General features: G+C 44.9%; 1 protein-coding gene and 1 long non-coding RNA gene across 3 annotated transcripts in view; one reads left to right on the top strand and one right to left on the bottom strand.

Annotated features, from left to right (window-relative positions):
* WIF1 (Wnt inhibitory factor 1) overlaps positions 1 to 20,720 on the top strand; it is an 86,511-nt gene that overhangs the window by 17,318 nt on the left and 48,473 nt on the right. The window lies entirely within an intron of this gene.
* LOC149865794 (uncharacterized) overlaps positions 1 to 20,720 on the bottom strand; it is an 81,432-nt gene that overhangs the window by 45,490 nt on the left and 15,222 nt on the right. Inside the window, exons 2-3 of the long non-coding RNA XR_016441778.1 lie at positions 1,024 to 1,069; positions 154 to 243 (exon numbers count right to left, since the gene is read on the bottom strand). This is a non-coding gene — a long non-coding RNA (uncharacterized LOC149865794). The remainder of the gene's footprint in view (positions 1 to 153; positions 244 to 1,023; positions 1,070 to 20,720) is intronic.

Below are 20,720 nucleotides of genomic sequence, written 5' to 3'. Positions count from 1 at the left end.
AAGTAAAACAAGTTTCATGACTGACAAATCTTCACATATTACATATTAGCTACCAGAAACCACAATTCTCATAAATTAATTAAATAATGTAGTGTTAGAAAACTGCATATTGCAAAATGAAATTCAGTTTCTCAATGTGTGCAAAATCAATACCTTATTGGGTTTCTTATTCTGATAATTTCATTATTGCTTCCTTGTTTTCTTGTGTTAGAGTAGATAGGAAATTCATCTGCCAACTACAAACTGTAATGAAAAATAAACTGGAATGTGCTATCATGAGAGACTTAAGGATTCAAAATATCAGTACTGTATGTTAAAGGTGAGAATGGATTGTTTAGTAATAGCAACAAAATATAGCAAAAAGTGCATCTGAAGAGGTAGTATGAACAAAACAAGCTAGTTATACTACCTACATGGTGAGGTCCCACCCGGAATACTACATCCAGCTGTGGATACATTAATTCCATAGTGATAGGCAGGCAAGTTCTTTGCATAGATGTAATATCTTTTATTAGACTAACTGAGTAGTTGAAAAAAGGTTAATTTGCAAGCTTTCGGGCACAAGCACCCTTCAGGCATAGGGAGACTCCGCTGTTGTTCTGAGATCTCCAAGGAATGCAAAAAGCTAGAAGTGTGACAGGAGTCAGTGAGAATGTAAATAGGTGGAAATTAGGAAAACAATGGGTAGAGACAGGAGGGGAGGAGAGGAACAAGGTCTTTAGACTATCTCCTTAGACCAACATGGCTACAACCAAAACCTCTGGTTCCATGTTGATATACACTTACTGGAGTTGATTCAGAGAAGAACCACTGAGCTGACTGAAAGAGGGTAAGGATGGGTTAAATACCTTAATCTGTCTAGCTTGGAAAAGAGGCTACTATAGTGAATCTGTCTTGCACTACAATGTGCAAGTGTCTTAAAAGGGGTATTACAAGGGTATGGACTAACTCCAATTAATGGACCAGATGGATAGGTCTGATTTTCTCTACAGTACTTTGCTTTGTTCTTAATATGGGACTCACCTTTTGGTTTTTGTTGTCTCCATGGGTACAGGTAGATTCCAGCTCACTAGACCAGAAGGGGCAAACAGACAATTAGGGATTTCATGCCATAGCTGCTAAGAACTGTAATAAACAACCTCAAAAACGAATACTATGAGTTTTATGCTTGATTCTACAGTGTCATAGACTAACTATTTACTGATAGAAACAACTAACTGAAGTCAAAATACCTAACCAAATACTAAAATAATGGAGTCTGAAATCAAACACAGAAGCCTGCCAAACTCAGGTTCTGGCCAAGGGCCCAAAGAAACAAACTCCTAAACAGGGGCTTGCTAATGAGAAGACCTGTCACCAGTCTTGAACGTTAGACCACAAAAAGCATTAGCAATAGCAACCCAGCCAGCTCTTAATTTCTATGATTGGTTAGAAGGTGAGAGGCAGTCTGTCAGATTCCTGGGACTGAGACTACTCAGGTCTTTAAACACCTGGAGGAGAACAGAAAGTCAGTTCAAATATTTGAACACTGGTATTATGTGCATGCATCAACCTATGTGTCTCAAGAGATGGGCAAGCACATTCTGGACAAGATTAAACTTCTTACTGACTTTCAAAAATAGCTCTACCACTCACTAGGTGGGTCCCTTGAAGGCAGACTAGTATATGAGTAGCCACAACTTTTGATCACCTCCAGAAGATAAAGGCACTGTGGGCCCCCATCACTGCCTGCAAAATAGAAGAAATGACATATCTAATAAGAATTTTAGGTTCAAAGCCATGTAGACAAATATCAAGCATATTGAGCAGGCTCAGTAATTGGCATGTACAACACCTTCAGCCCATTCCTTTTTAAGCTTCAATAAACATCACTTCTGTCTTTTCAAATTCGAGTCTAAGTTCATTCATATTCAACCAGGTTTTTTTGGCTAGGTACTGGGAAATAAATGAAATTGTAGAATCTGTGCTTAGTGAGGGAAAATAGTAGACTTCTCTGAGTGTTATCAAGACGCTTATGCCTTGGTTTCCTAACAATTTGTTGCCCCTTGTGCCCCACATGCATATCAAATAGTTGTGAAGGACAAGACTGAATCCTGGAGGGTTCTACATGAGAGCCAGGGGGACCACACTCTGGGATTTCTCAAAGAGGAAAGAAAGAATCTATTCATTGCTTGCAGGGTGTTCACCCAAGTGGTGATCAATACTCACAGCACAGGATGAGATGGATGGCTAGATTTGGAGCTGGGAAAGAATTGTCAGGTTTTATCAACATGTACCTTGGTTTTTGGGTTGGTTGTTTTTTTTTTTTTCTTGTTCCCTCTCCTTCCTATTAGGAACCGCCTGATAGGATCAAGTGGGCATATTCAAATTTCTATAGCTGTCATGGGCTACAACTAGAAGTCTGTGAATTTTCATCTACCCTTTCATCTCTAGAGATGTCACTTTCCAGTTGAGGTTCTAACACTACCTTGCATCTATCCTTTCATCCCTAGTTGTCCTCTTCTAGTCAGAGTTGTGACACACTAGCTGTAGATGCAGTGCATGATGCACCCCCGCCCCCCGCCATTTTGTGACTATAATTTATAGAACTTCATTACATCACAAAATACACTTCGCTCTTGGTTACTATGTCAGTAGAACCTCTTTGATATAACTTACTTAGCCAAATATTATCTTATCTATTAAGCTGTTTTACCCTGGGCAGGACTCAAAAACTGGTGAAAGGTGAGATTTGGATAAAACACTATTGCCTGATATTAAATTATCAGATGTAGCAACGTACATATTGCTTCACAAGATTATATACTGATAACTAATTTAGGTTTGCTATACAGACAAGACAATGTTTACTTAAATAGTAAGCAAGACACCAGGCTGATGAGAATGAGATAGAAATCTAGATACAAAAAGAAGTGTACACATACAAACAAGCCTTACATATTTCTTAGATCTAGTTCACAGTATCCAGAATAGCTAACATCAGTTGCATACACATTTTAGCAAAATATATAGTGTTGATTTGTGATTGGCACACTCATTTCTGCACATGGAGAGGGTTATATTTCTGAAAGCCTGACTGGTTGCCAGAATCTGTTTTGTAGCTCCCCCTGCCCTTCTTCTATGTGATGCTTAAGCAGCACTGATGCTTAAGTAACACAACCTTGTTGTGACAGCACTGGTTACAATAATAATACTAATAATAATAACAACAACTGTCTGCTTACACCAAGATACATAGCATGAAAAGGTTGATCAAAACTTTTGAGCCAGAAAAATCTACACAAATGCTCTCAGGATCCACATTCCAATCATCTCTGAACAAAGAGACCATGACAGAATGAGAAGGAAGAAAAAAGTAATAGGACAGTGATGTTAAGAAGCATCAAAACAGATTAAACTATCTGGGGACACAAAGATGAGAGAGTTGGCAAAAGACTGTCAAACAAAGCTTTGAAAAATAAAACAAAATATAATACCATACACTGAAAGGAGGCAACTTTTCCTGGCATAAGACATGGTCTGTGTACACCTGTAAAATTCAAAACTCATCCCCTGTCTAGGGACTGATTTCATCAACAAACCAATGAACAACAAGATGACCAAGTCCAGTCCAAAGCTTGGTTTTCCCCAGGATTAGTTGCATTGGTCCTGTCGTAGTTTCATAGTTTCACAGTTTGTAGGGTTGGAAGGGACCTGAGCAGCTCATCGAGTCCAACCCCCTGCCATGACAGGAAAAAGTACTGGGCTCAAATGACCCCAGCAAGGTGTTCGTCTAGCCTCCACTTAAAGACCCCCAGGGTAGGAGCCAGCACCACTTCGCTTGGAAGTTGGTTCCAGATCCTAACCACCCTGACTGTGAAGTAGCGCCTCCTGATGTCTAATCTGGATCTACCCTCTGCCAGCTTGTGACCATTATTTCTAGTCACTCCTAATAGTGCTCGGGAGAGCAGGGACTCCCCCAGTGCCTGCTGGTCCCCTCTGACTAGTTTGTAAACAGCCACTAGGTCCCCCCTCAGCCTTCTCTTGTGGAGGCTGAACAGGCTCAGGTCCCATAGCCTCTCCTTGTAGGGCCTGCCCTGCTGCCCCCTGATCATGTGAGTGGCCCTCCTCTGGTCCTCTGGACCTTCTCCATGTTGTCCACATTCCTCCTGAAGTGTGGCGCCCAGAACTGGACGCAGTCGTCCAGCTGCAGCCTGACCAGTGCCGCATAGAGGGGGAGGATCACTTCCTTGAACTTGCTCAAGATGCATCTGTGGGTGCACGACAGGGTATGGTTGGCCTTCCTGACTGCACCCCCACACTGCCAGCCCATGTTCATCTTGGCATCAATGATGACACCAAGATCCTTTTCTGCCTCTGCACTGATGAGAAGGGAGTTCCCCAGCCTGTAGGTCTGGTGGTGGTTCTTCCTCCCCAGGTGAATCACCTTGTACTTGTCAGTGTTGAAACCCATCCTGTTCTTATCTGCCTACCCCATAACCTGTCTAGGTCTGATTGCAGCCTATTCCTCCTGTCTAGCATGCCCACATCCCCCCACATCTTAGTGTCATCAGCAAATTTGAACAGGGTGCTTTTTACCCCCTCGTCCAAGTCACTGATGAAGATGTTGAACAGTGCGGGCCCAAGGACCGAACCCTGCAGAACCCCACTGCCCACATCCCTCCAGGTCGAAAATGACCCATCTACCACCACTCTCTGGGTGTGGCTCTCCAGCCAGTTAGTGACGCATTTGACTGTGTAGGTGTCGATACCACAGCCCCCTAGTTTTTTAATGAGAATGGGGTGAGAGTGTCGAAGGCCTTCCTGAAGTCCAGAAAGACTATGTCCACTGCTACACCTGCATCCAAGTATTTTGTGACCTGGTCATAGAAGGCCACCAGATTGGTCTGACAGGACCTGCCTCTAATGAACCCATGTTGGTTGCCCCTAAACATAACCTCCCCTGCTGGCCCCTCATGGACATGTGCCAAGATAATTCTCTCAAAAATCTTACCCAGGATTGAGGTAAGACTAACTGGCCTATAGTTTCCTGGGTCCTCATTCCTCCCTTTTTTGAAGATGGGAACTATGTTGGCCATCTTCCAGTCCTCTGGTATCACACCAGAGCACCACGAGTGCTTGTAAAGCCATGCCAGGGATCCTGCAATGACTTCTGCTAATTCCTTCAGCACTCTGGGGTGGAGATCATCAGGACCATCTGATTTAAATATGTCCAGTCCTCCCAGAAGTTCCCTGACTAGACCCTCACTGACCCTTGGCCTGGGTGCGCCTCCCCTGGGGCCTGAGGGGGTCCCCGTGGTGGGGGGCTGATCATCAAGTCCAACCCCCTGTCATGGGCAGGAAAGAATGGTGGGGTCAAACAACCCTGGCTAGGTGATTGTCTAGCCTCCTTTTGAAGACCCCCAGGGTAGGAGCTGGCACCAACTTCCCTTGGAAGTTGGTTCCAGCTTCTAGCCACCCTGACTGTGAAGTAGTGCCTCCTAATATCTAGCCTGAACCTACACTCAGTCAACTTATGGCCATTATTCCTTGTTACTCCCAGTAGTGCTCGGTGGAACAGGGAGTCTCCCACTGCCTGCTAGTCCCCCTTGACAAGTTTATAGACGGCCGCCAGATCCCCTGTCAGCCTTCTCTTATGGAGACTGAACAGGTTCAGGTCCTGTAGCTTCTCCTCACAGGGCCTACCCTGCTGCCCCCTGATCATGCGAGTGGCTCTCCTCTGGACCCTCTCGATGCTGTCCACATCCCTCCTGAGGTGCAGCGCCTAGAACTGAAAGCAGTACTCCAACTGCAGCCTGACCAATTTTGCATAGAGGGTGAGGGTCACCTCCCTGGGACCTGCTTGTGATGCATCTGGATTCATGACAAGGTGCGGTTAGCCTTCCTGACCACGTCCCCACATTGGCGGCTCATGTCCATCTTGGAATCAACAGTGACGCCAAGATCCTTTTCTGCCTCTGTGCTGATGAGAAGGGAGTTCTCCAGCCTTTGGGTATGCTGCTGGTTCTTCCTCCCCAGGTGCAATACCTTGCACTTGTCAGTATTGAAATTCATCCTATTCTCATCCACCCACCTCTGTAACCTTTCCAGATCTAGTTGTAGATCTCTTCTACCATGCCCACTTCTCCCCACATCTTAGTGTCATCCGTGAATTTGAACAAGGTGCTTTTCACCCCCTCGTACAAGTCGCTGATGAAGATGTTGAACAGTGTGGGCCCAGCGACTAAGCCCTGGGGGACCCCACTGCCCACATCCATCCAGGTCAAAAATGACCCATGCACCACCATTCTCTGGGTGCAGCCCTCCAGTGACTTTGTGACCCATCTGACTGTGTAGGCGTCAACACCACAGTCACCTAATTTTTTAATGAGAATGAGGTGAGAGACGGTGCTGAAGGCCTTCTTAAAGTCCAGAAAGACTATGTTCACCGCAACACCTGCATTCAAGGATTTTGTGACCTGGTTGTAGAAGGCAACCAGATTGGTTTGACGGGACCTACTTCTAATGAACCCATGTTGGTTGCTCCTAAGCATAATCTCCAATACTGGTCCCTGGCAGATATGCTCCTGGATAATTTTCTCAAACAGCTTTCCCAGGACCAAGGTAAGACTAACAGGCCTATAGTTTCCTGGGTCCTCTTTCCTCCCTTTTTTAAAAATGGGGACCACATTGGCCCTTTTTCAGTCCTCTGGCACCTCGCCAGAGCACCACAAGTGCTCATAAAGCTGTGCTAGGGGTCCCACAATGACCTCTGCTAGTTCCCTCAGCACTCTGGGGTGGAGATTGTCAGGGCCTGCAGATTTGAACACGTCTAGTCCCACCAGAAGTTGCCTGACTAGGTCCTCACTGACCCTGGGCCTGGCTGCACCTCTCTTGGGTCTGTCCGAGATCCCAACTGGGGCGTTGAAGTCCAGTCCCTGCTCAGAAAAATGGAAGCAAAGAATCTGTTAAAGAGGTTAGCTTTGTCATCTGGTGCGATCACCAGATTTCCAAGCGTGTCCTCCAGAGGCCCCATATTACCCAGTACCTTCTTTTTACCCCCTATGTATTTAAGAAGGACTTCTTGTTATCTTTGATCTGGGTCACTAGTCCCAGTTCCATCTCCGCCTTAGCCTTCCTAACAGGCCCCCTACAATCTCAGGCAATGGAGGTATAATCCTCCTTGGTGATGGCCCCTCCCTTCCATTGGGTGTATCCCTCCTTTTTTGCTTTTAGATGTTCCTGGATGCTTTTGGTGAGCCATGGGGACTTTTGAGGACTCTTGCCCGCTTTGATCCGTGTGGGGATTGTCACCCTTTGCGCTTAGAGGATCGTCTCCTTAGGGAACGACCACTCTTCTAGGACTCTCAAATCCCCTCCCCTTCGGGACCTCAGTGCCTCCCCGACTAGTCTCCTTACCTCATTGAAATCTGCCCTCCTGAAGTCCAGGGCTGATGCCTTGCTGCAGGCCTTTGACACCCTGCACTGGATGGTGAATTCGAGTAGGCAATGATCGCTATTGCCCAGGTGGTCAAGAACCCGCATTCCCCTCACCAGGTTGTCGCCTGTGGCCAGGACCAAGTCCAACAAGGCATTTCAAGCTACCTCTCCTATAAATTTCTCTGCCTAAAACTGATATCCTTTCACCAGGTCTGCCCAGCTCTGGAAACTGCTTCAGAGTTTTATGCAAACCCAAAAGGAGTGTCATCCTGCTTTCAAGCTCGGTATTGTTACACTGTGAGTTGGTTTACTCCCTCTGCTCTACAAAAACTCATGCTACTATGAACCAGTTAGTCTCTGGTACCACCCTGCCTTGCCTTCTGCCTATTTATGCCTGTTTAACACCTTCACTTAATTCAATGAGTCCAAAACAGACCACTGATATCTTGATTTTGGGTGAGGTTTGTCTATCCCCTGTTACAGACGAATCAGCTTTCGCCCAGGATATTTTTAGACATTTTTCAGTAGCTGACTTCTCAGTCCTTTTGCTGTCTTGTTCCTTCTCTTCCATTCCTCTCTTGTTCTAGTTATTTTTTCCTTTACATATCAATAACTGGCTTATTTTAGCTTCTCCTCCCTCATCCTGATGTTTTTTTGCTCTTCCATCACCACTAGCAGTAACATGGAGAAGTGAACATTAGATAAATCTGCTTGTATCTCTTCCGGGTTATATAAAATTATCACCCAAAAAGCAAACACCAAAAGTATAGGAGAATTCAGCACTGCATATTCTTTATAGCTGTGGAATAAGAGAACCTTTCACATTCAGCTATCGGTCACATTTAACAAAATCAAAGTTTACTCAGTCAAAAAGGACACTTTCTTTTCATGGTTACTGAAGCCCTAGCTCTGCCCTTCTGCCTGGGGATTAAGTGGCTCTAGGGCAGTGTTTCTCAACTCATAGGTCACAACCGAAAAGTGTGTCACAAGAATATCTGAAAGGGTCACGAACAAACTTTAAAAATGGATTCTCGTTTAAAAGAAAAAAAATGTAGGAAACCAGGGCTTTGCTTGGGCCCTCTCCTGCCCCATACACACCCTCCCTGCCCCATACCCACCTCCTGCCCCACACATTGGGGGACTGGAGCCTGGGGGCAGGGGGCAGAAGGTCGGGAGTGAGGGGTACTGGGTTGGGACTGGCCATGGATATTTACAAATGGGTCCTGGTACAAAGAAAGGTTGAGAACCACTGATTTAGGCTGAAACCACAAAAAAGGTTGAGAGCCGCTTTGCCAAGAAGGCTTTGCCTATCTAGGGGATAGCTATAGCAATCACTTCGAACTGCAACACAGGAAGTTTAGGTTGGAGATTAGGACGAACTTTCTGACTATAAGGTGATCATCAGGCATTAGAACAGGGTATCTAGAGAAGCTGTGGGATCTCTGTCCCTGAAAATTTTCAAGAGCAGTTTGGACAGACACTTGACTGGACTGGTTTAGCCAGGGATGATCCTGCCTTGAGTAGCAGGCTGGACTAAATGACCTCATGAGGTCCCTTCCAGCCCTCTGAGTTTAAGTGCATGACTACACTGCAGTAACTGCAGCTTGTGAGTTAGTTAGTTAGCTCAAGTACAAATAGCAGTGTAGTCACGGCAGCAGGGAAATGAGCAGGGACTAACTGCCATAGTGTTAACTCACCTTCTGAAAAAGGTTCTGCTGATTTCAGGTCTGCCAAGATTACACTGCTATCAGCACCCAAATTAATTGTAAACTGATTGGTTCAGGTATTGTCTATGCGAGCTGCAATTATAGTAATGCCTGCAATGCAGACATATTTTTAAGTTGTCCGGCTTTCCTTTTGTCTTCTCACGCCAAACCTCAGTAGATAGCATCCGATTTCCTTTTCTCCCTACTGTTCTGTCATGACACTTGGAGACAGAATTCCTTTATCACTTCCAACATTGCCAACACGCTTCATGCAAAATGTTTGTTCCAGCAATCTTTGTGAGCGAGTGTGCCAGAGAGGCTACAGGAAATCTCTCTCATATCTCCAGCTGCTGTTAGCCAGTTATCCAATATTAACTGGGCTGTACAGGTACAGGGGAAGATGGTCAGTGGGAAATGAAGGGAAGAGTTTGTGGGTAAAAAAAAAATGAGACTTCAGCAACACAGGTGCTAATAAGAACCACTCAAGGGGGAGAAGAGTAATAGGCAAGAGCAGAAATAAGAAGAAAAAGGATCTTACTAAGTCCTAGCACTGCTAAGAAAGTTATGGTTTTTTTCTTCACAGGCAAGACTGCAGGCCTGTTACATTGCTAGCCTCGCAAGGAGTCAAAACCTCACAGGGCACTTTAAGGTACCTGTAATGCAGCCTCCAATCCTTCCCTCACAGCCACTGCTGGTCCTCCCTTTGTTACTATCCTGACCACCACAAAAAGCAAAGCCTGTCCAGGTACTTACACAACAATGAACAACCTGAATTTCCTTACCACCTTACTCAGGCTTCAGAAAGAGGCTTCTTTGCCTTGGCAAGCTAGAGCTTCCCTTACTAGGACTCCAGGTGCCACAGGAGCCTGCTGGGAGCACCTCATCCTTCCCCAGCCAGGGCTAAAGTGAGTCTGCTGGCCTGAGAACAAGTCTCTTCTCTTATACCAGTAAGTCCCTCCACTTCCAGCCAGCCCCTTCCTATCATTTGACCTGAGCACAGTCTAATTAGCCCTTTCAGCCCTACTTGCTTTCAGTCCAGCGGTGGCAGGGCTATTGGCGATTTTTTGATGCTGTCTCTTTTCCCCTTTCAGCTACTTGCCTCTCAGGGTTTCCCCTAGTGGCATTCTTATCTTGCCTTCCCTACTGTTTTGTCTTTTCCTCAAATTTTATCACATTGGTTCACAAAGACCCTACTCTTAAAGGGCCCTGGAAGGTTTTGCTTGTCGCACCAGTAGCAGGGCAGTCTCCAGCTGCTGCAGGTAGGTTTTGCCAGATATCCTGCTCAGTGCCACAAGAAAATAATTCGAATAAAAGTACACCTTTTTAAATTATGTGTCCCTGCTGCCAGTTGTCATCATCAGGCTGAGTTTAAATATCTAGAGGTTATTAATATTAACAAAACATCATTACACTAAGCCTCTAACTAGAAACTTAGAAAGCAACCCACATATCTTTTCTGACCACCCCTAAAAGGCCATACTTGCCTTGTAGGCACTGTGGCTGTGTCTACAAGACAAAGGAAACTTTGTTAAGGACAAAAGGGATCATGACTTTTTTTGGGAAAAACAGCAACAGCAAAGCAATATATTTTAGGAAGAGTAAGCAGAACACCTACTTTTTCAGTACCTTTGACAGTGTCCTTTGCTCCAGTTCCCTATCTGCTGGTGTGAATGTCTCATAAACTCTAGCAGGTCACTTTCATTCAGTACATCCTACTCATGATTTGAAGTCAGTGGTTAATGAAGTCCCAAAGTCTGGGTGGGAAAGCACTTCAGTAGGTCCCTCTTCAGATCACGGAGCTGCCATACTATCATGGCTAACCACAACACTGACACTGCCTTTCTCAGGCTTTCTTATTCAAGGTGTTCTAGTATGGGCCAAAGAGAGAAAGAATAATTGTACATCCCAGTAGGTAGAGCACTCACCTCAGATATGGGGAAGTCAGCTTAAAGCCCTTGGTGCTGTGAATATTTAATTAATTACTTATACAAGGTGGAACAGCTTCAACAGAAGAGATGGAAACTTCTCCCTGAATTACCCTCTAGCCTTGTGGTTAGAGCACTCTACTTGGCAGTAGGGACCTAGGTTAAAATCTCTGCTCCGTGTCTGAAAAAATGCATATTTGGAAGCAGTGATCCTGCCTCCCAGGCGAGTTCCCTAACCACAAAAGTATAACCACAAGTTCCCTAACCACAAGAGTGTAATGGGATAAGAAGAATTTAGCTCAATCACTGTCTGTTGTTTTATGAAAAGGACTAAGCCAGCTTAAAAGACAGCTAATTGATGAGAATCCTGAAGAGATATAGGCTCAGCCTTCTCTCTCACAATTTGACTATTTGAGGGCCAGAACATCTTCTCCTAGAGAGCTTACGTGGCTTGCTGGTCAGCTTGCTAGTTTCTGTGGCATCTGACTTTCCCAATGCTTGATATAGGGAGTCAGACTACCTATCTTGGGACTACTCAGACTACCAAAATGTGTTGCACCATCAGTGGCGTAAGTGGGGCAGGATGCCTGGGGCAGCCTTCCTGGACCCTGACTTCGGTGGGGAGGGTATGGAAGGGAGGCAGAAAAAAAATGGCTGGTATGACAGCTGTGCAGTTGCAATTGTGGCAGCTGTGGCAACCGGAATTCACCACTGCCCCTGTCTGTGACAGCTGCTCTGGGCTCCTAGCCATGTCATTATGTGTCTGTGCACTACAAAAATCCACTTGTAGTTTTAATCCCTCCATGTCTTGGTTCTGAAAGATTAATTCTCTATCCCTGAATAAATCAAGAATTACAAGAGAAAGATAAAAGACATCAGGGAAGGACACAACAGATTCTAACCACAAAGATCACTCCTCCACAGAGGAACTATTGGAGATATTTTTTTTTTTACAGTAAAGAAAAGGGGGGGAACTGGAGGGAACAAAACGTTGTACAAAACTTCCCAAAATAAATATCCTGAAACAATCAAACCAGCATACAGAAATTTTCATATTCATTTTCCCAAAAATGAGAAAAAGGCCTTTGAATCTTTTTTTTTTCTGTTAAGGGAGAATATTTGCTTTTGAAACAGCTCTAAGGAGTGCTGGGTAGATGCTGTGTTCCCCCAGTAAGCCCATGAAACAGGAAACCTGGGAAGAAGTGGGCGAGCCCATCCACCATTAAATCTGGTTTATACCCCAAAAATGGATTTGCAGTGGTCATCTCTAGTTAAGGAAATAGCAAGTGAAGCCACCATAACAGCCCCTTATTGTGCATGTGTGGTCAGACTCTCTATTGCCTCCTGGGTCACTCAAGAATAGAAGATGATGTGAACTCTTTGGCTTTGGCTAGGGACAGAAATTACACAAACTGGTATAAGTGATGAAAAAACAGTTCAAATCTGTAACACAACAGAAGTTCAGTGCATATAAATTGCTTTTAAAATGTCTGAAACTGATTTAAGGTAAACCTGGAGGGATGAAGTATCAGACTCAACTGATTTAGTTTAAATCAGTTTATTAAACTTCTGTCCCAGATCCCCCTAAGATTCAAGTTAACTCACAGACCCCTAACTTCCCATGATGCTTTGCACCTCTCCCACAAACCCCCCGCCTAGGATGGTTGGGCTTGACTGGGCCCAAGCTGTCTGCTCCAGCCGAGCAGGGAGCTATGCTCTAGTGCCCCCCAGCTTCTGGCCTAGGCCATTGCAGACATGCAGACTTGTAGCAAATGCAGGTATGTGGCTGCATTTCCAGAATCAAAAGTGAATGTCTTTTGACTTGCTTATCAGTTCAATCTACACAGTTTAGGCTAACCTGTGAAGATTGAATCAATTCAGCTTTATAGATTCATAGACACTAGGGCTGGAAGGGACCTCAGAAGATCATTGAGTCCAGCCCCCTGCCCCAGGGCAGGAAGTCAGCAGGGATCATAGGATCCCAGCAAGATAATCATCCAAATGTCTCTTGAAGGTGTTCAAAGTAGGTGCTTGCACCACCTCTGGAGGCAGTCAGTTCCAGGCCTTGGGGGCTTGGACAGTAAAGAAGTTCTTCCTTATATCTAGCCTAAAACAGTCATGGAGGAGTTTGTGTCCTCCTCCAAGGCCCATTGCCTTCTGATTACATAAAATTTTATGCGATTAGTTACAGTGTATATCATTTTCATAGATTTCATAGATTTCATAGACATCAGGGCTGGAAGGGACCTCGGGAGATCATCGAGTCCAGCCCCCTGCCCAAAAGGCAGGAAGTCAGCTGGGGTTATAGGATCCCAGCAAGATAAGCATCCAATTTACTCTTGAAGGTGTTCAATGTAGGTGCTTGAACCATCTCCGATGGCAGACTGTTCCAGACCTTGGGGGCTCGGACAGTAAAGAAATTCTTCCTTATGTCCAGCCTGAAACGGTCTTGCAGTAGTTTATGACCGTTCGACCTAGTCATCCCTTGGGGCGCTCTGGTGAACAGATGTTCCCCCAGATCCTGGTGGTCACCCCTGATAAACTTATAGGTGGCCATCAGATCACCCCTGAGCCTACGCTTTTCCAGGCTAAAGAGTCCCATGTCTCTCAGCCTATCATCGTAAGATCTGTTTTCCTGACCTCTGATCATGCGCGTGGCTCTCCTCTGGACTCTCTCAAGCTTCTCCACATCTTTTTTGAATTGTGGAGCCCAAAACTGGACGCAGTACTCCAGCTGCGGCCTCACCAAGGCCGAGTACAAGGGGAGAATGACGTCCCGGGACTTGCTCGAGAAGCATCTATGGATGCAAGCCAGCGTTTTGGTCGCTTTACTAGCCGCAGCTTTGCATTGCAGGCTCATGTTCATCTTGTGGTCAATGATGACCCCCAAGTCTCTTTCTTCTGTAGTGCTATCCAACGTAGCACTGCCGAGCCCATAAGGATGCTGCAGGTTTTTCCTCCCAAGGTGGAGAACCTTGCATTTTTCGGTGTTAAATACCATCAGGTTCTCGTCTGCCCATTTGCTGAGCTTGTCCAGGTCAGCCTGGATCACCCGCCTATCTTCTGGTGTGGATGTTTTGCCTCAAAGTTTGGTGTCATCAGCGAACTTGGCCAGTCCACTCCTGACTCCACTTTATCAGTGTATATCATTTATAGTTGATTAAATAGTTTATTTAAATATGTTTATGGTCATTTCTATAAAAAGTTGGGCATCAGGCCCTTGGTCAGGGACATAACTTCCTATTATAACATTGTTTCTATGGGAAAATCAGATTCAAGTTTTACAGAAATAGCATCTACTGTACAAGTTTCTTTCAGCTGCTTTCCTTGATAATTAATTTTCATAATCTGGGTAATTCCACTTCAAAGGTAAGCAAGTACTTTATTTAAATATCCAGTGGTTTCTTTAACTCATAATAACATTGTTTTACAATAATCCACACATTTAAAACAAGCCAAGAAAATGTTTACTGATCAGCAAAATATTTGAAACTTTTTCATTTTTTAAGGGAGAAATTTTGCTTCAAAACCATTTTTCCAAGAGTTTTTAAATACCTCTTAACCTGGAATACAACGCCTATTCCACTGAGGATTATTTTCTAGTTTGCAGTAAATAAGCAAATATGCTGCCATTCACCACAATGGTGTTAAGAGCTCTCCTTCCTCCTCTACATTCAAATTCAAACCTCATCTGGTGGGACTCTAGGTTGACAGTAGCTGCTGTGGTGTTTCATAGCTTTTATTCCGAGAAAATTCAACATTTAAATTTTGGGGATAGGTATTTATTATACAGGAGTGCCAGTTAAAGCCAAGGGTGAAACACATGGAATCAATAAAGGTTCAATTACATGACCTTTGCTGTTTGCCACGCTTTTAACTTATGTAAGTTATTGGTTACACTTTCATGAGATCATAATCAAAAGGTTGTTCGTTGGTAATGGTGTGTTAGAGGAGTTTTATCCTAAACTTCAAAGCTGTCCTGGGAGGCTTAAGAACAAAGGCTTGGAAGTTTGAAGCATAGCCAAAATGAGTCTTTGTGCGTTATCCATGTTTACCACCATTCAAAGGTGGATTAACCTATCCTTAGGCTGTGAACTTTCTTTCATCACCTCAGATCAGCCACTGTCGCTAACAAGATAACAAATGAGCTCATTTAATTTTCCATTTTATATATGAATTTGTGTAATTAACCAGGGTATCTGCTCAAATATGTTGCATAACTGCCTCTAAAAATTTACTGATGCAAAGTCAACTTCTTTCAGCACCAAAGTGCTGAGGTCTTTTGGACATTATTTGCTGTTTGCCAAAGGGAATAAGAATAATTAATCAGATATAAATCCAAGCACTCATTTTCAAATACTGTATAAACGACTTGCCTGGCAACTGTCCAGACTAGACAGCCCTCATTTTCACATAACTTCCAAACGCTGAATTAAAAAAAATACAAAACTGCTCACAGTTTATTTTTGGTCCTGACACAAAAAACATTGGGCACGCAGGTTATAAGAGCAAGCAGTAGACATGTGCAAACCTGCTTTTGTTAGAAGTTAAAGCTAGTGATGCAGTGTTCCACATTTTTTCCCTAAGGAGCAGAAATATATTTCCTGTTTTTTGGATTAGCCTCTAGAATTTGTCATGTTGCGTATTCTGGATCATGGATGCGCCACTGGCATTGTAATGGCTCTTTTGTTTTATGACAAAAGAATGAATTGTCTCTTGCTGTGAGGGTCCAAAGAGTAATTTATTAATAGAATACAATTTATGCCAAAGCAGTGTGCTTCATTATATATTTTAACAGCAGCATGGATTCATGTATCTTTTCTATTTTTTATTTGAACGGCCACTCATTTAGGTAACAGTCCTTCCCCTTTCCTGCCTAGGGGAGGTCTTATTTCAGGGACCTCATTTCCATTGTAAGCTGACTAGCACAATTCAGTGACAAGTGCTTTTTTAACCTGGGCTCCAATAAACTTCCCATTTTTACCGTAAGTAGAATTGAAATCATCTGATTTCTACAGATAAGACTCAAGAGACAACACTTTAAAGGAAACACAGTTGCTACATACATGGTCTAAGTGAGATTAATATATGAGATTCATACACGCTCTACTTCTTAAATATTTTCCATCTTTTCATTTCAATTTCTTAGAAGAAGCCCTTGTCAGAACAAGAAAAAAAACAGGCAACCAGAAAAAATGTTTGTAACAAATTTTGTAAGCATTCACAATTAAAGGGCGCTCCCTTTATCATTTTAAAATTAAAATATATAAACAATTTTACAATAAATACTTTATAGTTACAGAAAATAAGCCAAACCATAGCAGTTGCAGATTACCAGTTTCAGTATTTATCAACGTATAGCTCCTTTCTGAATGGTAGTCAAAGTACACTGCAAGAAAGATTTTGTTGTAACTTTTTGTTTTGTGAGAGGTCTCTGAAGAAAACAAGATAAAACAAGAGAATGTCCCTTTTTTCCTCCTTAAGGTCATTCTTCTCCCAGTACTTGCAAACATAGTCATAAATTTGTCCTTATAACATTTTTATGCTCTAGGAAAAACTATATAACCTTTCCCATTCGAGTTATTTTAAAAAACTTCAATGTGTCCTGATTTTTAGAATATGACTATGTACTATATTTTAAAAGTAACTATGAAATCCTTTGTACATATGTTGTTTTACAAAGTCTTTTCTTTAGGAGAATGGTCTTTATTGCACAGGTCCACTTCTCCTTTCTTAATCCAGTGACACGTTGCATCCAGGTCTGGTCTGGAAATAAAAAGCTCAAGTTTTTGTTTAGCACACTAGCGGTCGCCAGGAATATCCTTCAATTAATTATTTTCAGCTGTCAAGTAGCCTTCTGCTGCAGCAAATTGGGAAGAGCATCACAGTCAAAGGCATATTAGCATACTTGGATTCCGTTTTTCCATTGGTTTTAGCCGAGAACTTGACTCTTCTCACAGCCCCCTTAGCTTCCAGGAGGGAGTCTCCTTTCCTGGAATTCCATCAGGATCAGCATTAAAGAACTCCTGCTACCCAGATTTCAAACCACAAATGGTTAAAATGATAACTGTACTCTCCATCCATATCTTTTACTTCCTCTAAAGCAATAAGAGAGAAGACCAACTGCCAGAAATTTGGCTTTCAAATAAATGTAATTAAATGTGGTATGTAGTTTCTTCCTGCTGAGAAACTGGCAAAGGTTTTATTGTATTACTAGCAAATTGCCCATCAAGAATGATGTGGGAGGGGGGGCAGGGACGGTGTGCCGCCACCCACCACTCTGCGCTGCCACTGCCTCCCAGGAGTAGGGGGGTGGGGAGAAGCTTGCCCCACCGTCCCTCCATCCTGCTCCACCAGCACCTGACACCACTGGCCTCACCTCCACGCTCTGTCCGTTCTGTCCCCACAATCATGGCAGCGCTCCACACTCCAATTGGTTGTTTCACTAACCAATAAGAGTGCTCCAGGAGCATTATGTTTTATGCTCCTGGATAAATAGATGGACTAAGCCCTTTATTATAAAAGAATGATTGGCCCTTAAAGTGATTTCTTCTTATTACCATTACTTAAGAGTCTGTACAGTCACCTGCAAAGCACCCCCATATCAGTTCTTCCCTGGCTATTTTATTTTTAGAATCACATCAGAATTCCTTCCAAAATGTAGTGGTTCTTTTCATATGCCAAGGAGGTTTCTTTTCCTTCCATCCATCCTAGGGCTCCCTCAGTAGAATGGCTCATCTTCTTGCAGTCTTTCAGTACTTCTTAGCCATCTTCCTTTAGAAAAAACAGAACTTCGTGCCTCCTACTTCTGACAAGACCACAAGCCCAATAATGCCATTATTTCCTTTTCATTTAAAACAGTATTTGAAGAATCGATTCCAGCATTAAAAAAACTCACCCTTGCAGTATATGGGCCCACTCGGGTCCTTCACTACTTCCTGGACGTAGAAAAAAGGTACATGACAAGCTCTGCAAAACCAATTTGGGCTGTATTCCACAGTTCATCTTTCACAACATTTCTAAATGCACGAAAGTAGACGTGTCTTCCTCTGAGGCTCCATTTTGTTTTTGAATTCAGGAAGCTATTCATCACATTTTAGAAATAAAAATCCATATTTCTCCTTCTATATGCAGCTCTGAGCTGTTTGTGCCTCAACTTACTCATTGTTTCCTGTTCCTGTAACTGACAAAACTTATAAAAATTCCACCACTTTACTTAACTCCCTTGCCATCAGCTGTTTTTCAGCAGCTTGACAGGACAGGAAAATGGCCTGTCAATGAGAATAGGAAAATCTTTTCTTTTGTGTAAATTAGGTTTTTCCCAGTGGACTTCTGCCCTCCCTTCTGTCTCCTTTATTTTCATGTTGTTAACTGTGTCTAAAAACCGAAAGAACTTCACTGGGCTGGAGGTACTATCTATAAGGTTCAAGAGGAGGTGGAAAAACTACAGAGACTGATAAGACCAATTAACAAGAAAAATAATATTCCTTTCCTTGGCTCTGGAAATTAAAGGACAAAATAAGTCACCTTTTGGCAAACAGTTACTTTTTCCAAGGAGGTTTATATCATATATAAGCCTTCTTACATGCAATATGAACTGTATGTGCATGTGTATGCATACACGCATGCGTGCATATACACACACACGTGTGCATGCTATATTTACCCAAATCCAAAGCAACTTCAGATTAAGATGACCCCCCAGTAATTAGATTCTATACATGGAAAATTATAAATTTATTATAATTTTCCCCACTTGTACAATCCACTTCTGGAGGTTCATCTTAAATTTGTCCCCAGCAATGGGGTGGGGGCACCTTGCTTCCCACCACCTGTCCTCCTTCCTGCAGCTCTGCTGTCTACCCTCCCCATCCAAACCCTAACTTGAGCTGCTGTCTGATCCCCATCACACATTGCTGCTCACCCCAAACCCCTCAGTGCTACCCAACCCATGCTACTGCCCCATTCCATACCCTGTCTCCATGGCTAGAAAAAGAAGTTACACGTAAACATTAAGTGATCAGAAACTGGTTTAAACCTGGAACTTAACAGATATTCAGTGCACATAAACCAGTTTCAAAATGGCTGAAACTGCTTTAAGATAAACCTGGTTTGGGTCAAACTGGTTTATGCAAGTTCTGTCCCAGACCCGTTCCTGGTTTAAGTTAAAGTAGTCCACCAGCATCCCTGGGCTGGGCTGTGCTGTCTGGTCCAGACAACAGGGTTGTTCCCTCCCCTCTGCTATCTAGCCAGAGCAGGGGCAGGGGCAGGGGCAGGGGCATGGTCAGACACTGGCTGGCATGGCCCCCTGAGGCAAAGGGGGCAGGGAGGGGATTTATTCCCCACCTTCCCCTCTCCCACTGGAGTCTGCCTGGCCAGGGTGCAGCTGGGGTCTGCCTGGCCAGGGTACAGCAGCCATTGTCAAGCATTCCCCCCCATCACTGTTTGAGCAGCAGCAGTGGGGCATGACCAGCCCCATCTGCAGCCTAAATCAAACCAGGAGAGGGAGGAGGATTTAATCTCCCCCTCCATCCCTGTCCCACCAGCAGCTGTGGTCTGCCTCACTGGGGCAGAGCATTCCTCTCCTCCCCACTCCAGCAGCAGAGGCAGGGGCACAGCCAGAGCCAGCTGGCATGGCCCTGCCATCCTGCTTAGCCCATGGCTGGGGCTGGGGCTGGGGCTGGGGCTGGACTGGCCTCTGGGCCTGTGGCCACACAGAGGGGCCAGCCAGGGATGGGCCATAGGGACCAGGCCCTTCCCAGGTGGCTGCAGCTCAGGAGCTGCATGGCCAGATTGATCCTGGTTTCCCATGCCCAGGCTGAGCAGGGCTGTCATGGAGCTGCAGCCTGTTGGGAAGGGCCTGACAGAGCCAGCTCAGGCCAAGCCATGGGGACAGGGCCTTTCCCAGCCAGCTGCAGTGTTGTGACAGCTCAGCTGGGCAGCATAAGTGGTGGCTGGCTGGGCAGCAGACTGCCTGTGCCAGCTTGGAGGCATCAGCAGCACCTGATCCCAGCAACTGCCCACCACAGGGGCTTGTGTGCCCAGAGCTACTACCTATGGAGTACCCACTGGCTGCAGCTGCACCACAAGGGCTGGCAGGTCTGTTCTGCCTCCCTCACCTCCAGCTGCCACTGCCAGTACTGCTGCCACTCTGGGTGGGTAGGAAGCTTCGGTCCAGTGGCTTCTGCCCAGTGCGTGGAGCTCTGGCTGCCATTTCCAGATGCCTTCCATCTGGTCTGTCCACCTAGCGCAATGAGCAGCCCCTGTGGGCAGGCTGAGTGGGTGGGAGGCATCCAGGAGCTGGAGCTTGAGCTCCATGCGCTGGGCAGAAGCCACCGGGCTGAAGCTTCCACCTGCCTGGAGCGGCACTGTGCTGCACAGTGTAGCAATAGCAGGAGGCACAGCTGGAGGTGAGGGGAGCAGAACAGTCCTGCCCGGCCCAGCCAGGTCACACCTTCCCCTTGCTTCCAGCAGCTCTTCCCGCTGGACCCATCCCAGCCAGCTTCAGCTCCATGACAGCCCTGCCTGGTGTGGGGATCCAGGAGCAAACTGGCTGTGCAGCTCTTGCAACCCCAGCCTGAGCTGCAGCCCACTGGGAAGGGCCCAGCCCCTGTGGCCCAGCTCATCTGTGTCTACCCTCAGCAGACCTGCAGGCCAGCTACCCACAGCC

Source organism: Crocodylus siamensis, chromosome 4, assembly GCF_052110815.1.
Source record: "Crocodylus siamensis isolate JL-2025a chromosome 4, ASM5211081v1, whole genome shotgun sequence".
Lineage (NCBI taxonomy): Eukaryota > Metazoa > Chordata > Crocodylia > Crocodylidae > Crocodylus > Crocodylus siamensis.
This window is presented reverse-complemented; position numbering and strand designations above follow the sequence as displayed.